The sequence below is a fragment of the Manis pentadactyla genome, chromosome 14 (genome assembly GCF_030020395.1).
Source record: "Manis pentadactyla isolate mManPen7 chromosome 14, mManPen7.hap1, whole genome shotgun sequence".
Classification (NCBI taxonomy): Eukaryota; Metazoa; Chordata; class Mammalia; order Pholidota; family Manidae; genus Manis; species Manis pentadactyla.
In genome coordinates this window covers 44,897,970-44,904,955 of record NC_080032.1, presented here as the reverse complement: position 1 = coordinate 44,904,955, position 6,986 = coordinate 44,897,970, and positions in this window count along the sequence as shown.

Below are 6,986 nucleotides of genomic sequence, written 5' to 3'. Positions count from 1 at the left end.
AGTCAATCTAAAGACTAAATAAATTTCATACACATAAAATGCTTAAAGCAGTGTTTTGCACTTAGATGCTGACCACTATTATCATTTAGAATGAGCAACATCACCTGCATGGTGATTTAAAATCAATAACAGGGTGAATAGATACAAACCAACCACAAATTGTGGCTTTCAAAAAAACTCAACTGATTTTGTGAAGATTCTGAGATCAAGAATACAGTGGAATATAATTCTTTCACATTATAAGAGTGGTCATATAATACTGTCAGCTGGAGGAAGGAATGTCATGGTATCTACAAATCTTACTAAAAATTGGCTCAAACCACCATCACTCCTTTAATTCCACAGTTTATGGAAATTCAAGATCTCCCTCCCCCAACAACACCTTTTGCAGCTTCACGTGACAACCTCAGACTCTAGCCTCTTGCTTTTGATGTTCAGCCCATCTACTATGCCATATCAACCCAGAAAGAAATGCAGCCTTTTCTTTATACTTACTCCTATAGAGCATGCATGAAATTAATGGGCTTTGCTGGTAATTTGGGGGAAAGGTGAAAGAGAGGTTTACCTTGCATCACTGAAAGCCCCCTCCCCTGGTCAGTAGCTACAGCCATCCTGAGCTATCCTTAGACTCAGGACTGTCCAATAGAACTTTCTGTAATGATGGAAATGTCCTGCTTCCGCACTAATACAGTCATTACCAGCCACATGTGGCTTCTGAGCACTTGAAATGCAGCCACTGTGAGTGAGAAAAGGAATTTTAGGTTTATTTAATTGTGACATATTTAAATTTAAAGAACCATATGTGGCTAGTGGCTACTGTGTTTATAATACAGCTCTGATTCCTTCCCTGTAGCCACATGGGGCTTTTTACCCCAATAATCTGTCCCTCTCTCTTACTCTTCTCATCAGCTTTTCAGACCTTCCTTTAATTCATGCCAAGCAGTTTGTCCTCCCTCCACAACCTCAGCACCTGATGACAGCCATGTCTGTGGATCTCTACTTACTATGTGACTCTTGGCAAGTTACTTAATCTCTTTGTACCTCAGACTCATTGCTTCTGAAATGGGGATAATAATAGCAACTATTTCATTGAGTTAAACTGGAAATTAAATAAACTAATACATATAAAGTAGAACACCTATTCCCAAATGGGTTTAGCACAGATCATCCCAAAGAAAGATGTTTTCATAATACCTAAAAGGAATTCTGGTGATCAACATTAAGAGATAAAATTTTCATCTTGTTACATAATTGTGGGCCGCCACTGGCCACAGGTAGCTATTTAAATTTTAATTTTAACTAATTAAAATTAACATTCAGATCCTCAGTTGCACTAATCACATTTCAAACGCTCAATAACCACATAGCTAGTGTCTATGATATTGGACAGGGCAGTTATAGGAAAGTTCTGTTGGACAGTGGCAGAACATTAGTATTATTGCCTTGCTCATAAACTCAAGAGAGAAGAATTGCCACAGCAGTTCAGAAAACCAGTTAAGTTGGGGAACCAATCAACAGCAGGTACATCCTCTTTATCAACCTCACTTTCTCCTTCTTTCCAACCAATCTGTACTCTAACATTTCATTTTCCCGTTACTACTTCCTCTCCCATCCTGACAGTCCTAATGAAATGTATTTAATAAATATCAATAAAATATTGTAGACCTAATTTTCAATGTTATCAAGAATACTTTCTTCAGAATTTATTTTCTTCTAAGACTTCAAAGCAGAGAAGATTCTGTCTTTCTTTTTATTAGTACAATGTCATATCTGGCAAAACACCAGGCATAATCCTATTCATTTTCCACAGCCATGGCACAGCTAGGTACAATAGATAATTTAATGAACATTTTTTTATTTAGTCTTATTTACTCTAGGCTGACAAAGCCAGACATGAGACAGTGAAGGGCAGAGAGAATCCAGTGTGCATGCATGCATGTTTATGCACACTGTTCAGATCCATATATATCCTCTGTCATTAATTGTGGTTGACAGGGACTTGTCTGGGCAGTTAATGAAAGTTCCCCCATTAAGTTGCTATTCTCTTGGGCATCTGCTCCAAAAGGAAATGTTATCATTAGTACATGATGGAAACTTTCTTCCAACTTACAGGAGCTTATCTTAAGAGCACACAATATTGCTCTGGACGTTTTTCAGAGTATTGACTGCCAGACTACTCCTGCTTTCATCTTGCAAAAGCACAAATAAAGAGAAGTGCACATGGTAGAAAAAAGGTTAATATGTCCATCATCCTGAAGAGTACTTAGTTAGTACTTGTTCTCATGAGAAGACAATAAAAACACATTAAATAAAGTATTTTAATATACAATCAAAATAAATAATGAAAGTAAAAGCAACTCACTATTGACCTTTGAAAATAAAATTTAGCCACATATTTTAGGTGTTTTATATGCAAATAGAAAAGGATCCAGATACAAACCCAGGAGGTTCGAGTCAAAGACTGCCAATCCTTACAAGCTATGTGACCTTGGGCAAGCCACTTCTCTGAGCCTGTGCTTTCAGGCATCTCTAAACCTCAGAGTTCAGATCTCCCTCCCTTCCATCTCTGGGTTGAAGAATATGTTAGGTCAGTTTTTCCACAAAAGAGACTCTGAAATAGAGATTTACTAGCAAGAGTTTTATGGAAGAATGCCCTTCAGAACACCTGTGGGGAGATGGAAAAACAGGGTTGGGCAGAGGGAGAAACTGGGTTACAATGAATTTCAACAGAGTCCTCAGCTGATGGATGCCACAGAGGCCCTGGAGTTGGGGCAGCTCTCCAAAGCTGTCCCAAATGAAGACACAGGCGCCAGGCCTTTGAATTCCCACACTGAACAGCCGTGTCACTTGAATGCTGTCCGCTTGCTAATGGCAATTCACAGAGAAGAATGTGAGCTTCCAGGCTTCCCAACAGGGGGAAATGAGTGCCTTGTCCTGAAGGAGAGATGCCCTATTTATACAGTCTTTCAACAAAGCCACAGATGCTGGCTTTCCTGGGAATGAGAACACACAGGTGGCCTGTGTGCATTAACATGGTGAAGGGATAGGAGACCTATGGGTGGATAACTCACAGCCCAAAGTCTGGATTCCTCAGTGTTTAAAAACCCAACGTGTGGTGTCACTCAGTGGGCGCTGAGCCCAGTTGTCCCCCCTTCCCTTGTCACAGTCTGTGCTCTAAAGTGAGGAGATAATCAGATGTGCTAATCAGTCCTCTTTTAGCATGATAACACATTCTCCTATAAGCAAATGCTTACAAAAGAACACACACACTTACCCTTCTCCCAAGGACAAGCAATTTTTAGATCAGGGCAATCCTAATGTAAATTAACCAAATACAGCACTATTGTCATGACTAGAACTAATCTTGGATTCATCTAACAGTTTTTCAGAATATATGACCTTCACATCCAAGTAGGTTCTTGAAATAAAGCACTTCTAAAATTCACGTATGATGTTATTAGAGAATTGATCCTAAATCATATATACTATTTTATATATATTAGAGAAGTTTCTTTTTAGTTCCCCATGAGAGTGTACACAAGTGATCTCCTCAATGCAATAACTTTCTGAGTTGCTTTTAGAAGCAATTTTAAAGACCTTTCCACAATGATAGGCAATACAAGCATTTAAGACGTCAGACTCCCAGTAATAGTAATTACAGTGGTGTTAAATTTCTTTGCCTCCTTTAAAATTTTTTAACTTATTTCATCAGGTGACACCTACAGGCATCTGAGACTCATGTTAAGGAGGGTCATGGCAGGCTACTACCTCATTCCCAAATAGCACTTTGTTGTTAAAAATTTTAGAAGCAAGAGAGCACCCCACAATAGGAAAGACACCAGTAAGGACTTGATATTAGGAAACTCCCTCTTTTATGGGTACAATCTGAGGGTACAACCCTTGCTTTGTGATGATAAACGAAGTGAAAGGAAGCCAACACTAACCACACATCGGTGTTGGAGCCCCTGTGCAGGTGGAAAGAGAGGGCTGTTAGGCAGGCACAAAAGCTTTATTAGACCCGTCGTAAATAGGCTTTTTTTCTCCACCTTTTTCTTAAGGTCTCCTATAACTTTATTGACCCTGTCTACAAGTATAGTACTAAACAATTGCCTATACAAAGGTGAAGGAAAAGAGTTTATTCTTTTTCACTATATGATCATTTTGAAGAAATGATTAAGGTATGACATCAAGTAGCAATTCTGATGTCATAGTGAACATGAAATATTCTGTTACTTTACTTAACACTTGTTATAATTGACTTGAAAAAATGTAGTACCTATGTAATAAGCATGCAATTTTCTAAGTGTCTAGATGAGATATTTATATACATTTTTTAGAGACATGATTTATAAAGACTCATAGACCCTTTAAGTTAAAGTTGATCTGTAAACCATTTTGCAAAACTGTTTTGTAAGGCCATCAGGTTAGGCGTTACTAATGAACTAGCTTTATGTTGTCCAATAGGTAAAGTGCGGAAAGCATAACTGTATTTATATTTGGTCAGATATATAGAGTTTAGTAGTATTCAGGGATTTTAAAAGAAAGATTATAATCTAAATAGGAAGGTATATTGGATGACCGGTAATTTGTGGAGAATTAATTTTTTTGCTCAATTTGCTTAACATTCTTTTGTTGGAATATTTGCTTTGTTTCTAAATACCTTATGAATAAGTTTATAAATTCCAATGAACAGATAAAACCTCTAATCACTAAAAAAACTGCAGTGGGCTCAGACAATTCAGCCCTGTTATACCTCAAATTTCTTATCTGCAGAAAGGAGAGACACAATGTCTTATCGCCTGCATGTTATCTGATTTTGATTCGGAATTTGAGCGATGTTTCTTATTCTGTTGAAGACATACTGAAACCAGACAAAGGGTCTCAAGGTAAAGAAGAGGAAACAGGTATTGATTTCCTTTATCCACCCCAGTCTCTTCGCATCTTTTTGTATTGTGCTTTGATGGATTAGGTGGACAGGCCAGCCAATGTCTCCCATTTGCTACCAATTTGACAGGCTTTGGGGAAAAAAGGATTTGAGGCATATGCTAGGAAAGAGAAGAATCCTTAAAACCAGGCCTGGGTCAGTGTGATAAGTAGCAAGGCGCATGTTCCCTACATCTGAAGGCCCCAAATCTCCCACCTAATCTCTTACTTAGCTCTCTCAGCTCTCTCTTAGTAAACACACACACACACACACACACACACACACACACACACACACACACACTCTTCCCTGAAATAAATATGGATGCTTCCCTTACTCTTTCTTTTGGTCCCTTCTGTCTGTCCTTTCTCTGGAGTGAATATGGCCATTGACTTTACGCGTTCTGATTCTCACCTATAACCTTCTAGGTCAGTGTTTTTCAGAGTGTAGTACGTGGAGAGAGTGTATCGAAACCCTGCAGGATAAAATGCAGATCCTAACCTCACTGAAGCAGAATCTTGAGGAGGGGCCCAGAAATCTGCATTTCACCATGAGAGCTTTGCACACATTTAAGTTTGAAAGTCATTGCTACCCATTCGCTAGGTAGGATTTAAATGCTAAATAAGTAACCAAGGGCTTTATTTGACAGCCCTTCCAAGACCTACTTGACACCCATAAAAAAGGAAAACACAAGCTTCCATCAAGGTGGTGCCGCCGGCTACCCTGGAGACATCACAGCCGCTCCTCCCGACTCCCCCAAGGGCTTTGCCGCTCATCTTTCTCGGCAGTAAATTATTTACAACATAATTAAGCAGGTATTATCTGAATGTTTCCGGCCCCTCATCCCCTCCCACTCCACCTTTCTATTTTCTCCAGACATTCTCTCTCTCACTCCCTTCAGGGTGTGAAGTTCAACAAATTGAAAAACTAAAGACAAAAATCATTACAGAAATGTAACAGTGGAATGAGTGGCTCCCCATCAGATACCACCATCAGGGCAAGCGTACGGCAGGCAGCCTGTTCAGCCTCCCTCCGTTCCCACCGCCCCACAGCAGGCTTGCTCCTCTCCCTCCAGCCAGCTGGTCACCCCGAGGAAGGTCACCAGAATAACAGGTCATCCAACTTCCTCTGCAACAGTGCATCTCAGCAACTGTACCTTTTATTTTTCCCTTTCTCCCATAAAATCTTTCTCTTTTGCCTTCCAGGCAAACAAAACAAACACCAAATTAATCACTGAGCAAACAAAACAAACACCAAATTAGTCACAATTTTCTATTTTGGTATTTCTCACCATATAAACAATATAGTTTTTCTTTTTAAATCAACTTTCCTGAAGTATAATTACATAGAATAAAATACATGATAACAATACACAATGTACACAATCAATAATGCACAATAATATACACAATTAAAATACATGACATTATTCCTCACCCGAAAAAGGTTCCTCCTGCCCCTTTGCAGTTAATTTCACCCCATATGTGACCTCTCAGCCCCAGGCAGCCATCTGATCTGCTTTGGGACATCATAGATGAATTTTGTCTGCTCTAGAGTTCTGACAAATGGAATCATACCATGAATATCCTTGTATCTGGCTTTTTATCTCCTAACATATTGCTTTTGGGGTTCATTTTTGCTGTTGTTGTATGTATGGATACATCACCATTTGTTTATCCATTTTTCAGTAGGTAGATTTGGGCTGTTTCCACTTTGGAACTATTATGAATAAAGCTGTTATGACTATTGTGTCCAATTTTTCCTTGGACATAAATTTTCATTTCTCTTGGGTAAATGCCTTTGACAGAATTACTGTATCATATGGTAAGTTTATATTTAACTTTGTAAGAAACTGCCAGACAGTTGTCCAAAGTGGCTGTATCATTTTACGTTCCCACCAGTGGTGTAGGAGAGTTCCAGGTGCTCCCTGTTCTCATGATCATTTAATATACATGAGGACAGGGAGCCTTTTCCATTGTAGCCATTTGGACAGGTGTGTAGTGGTATTTCATTGTGATTTTCATTTGCATTTCTCTGAATGACTAATGATGATGAGCATATT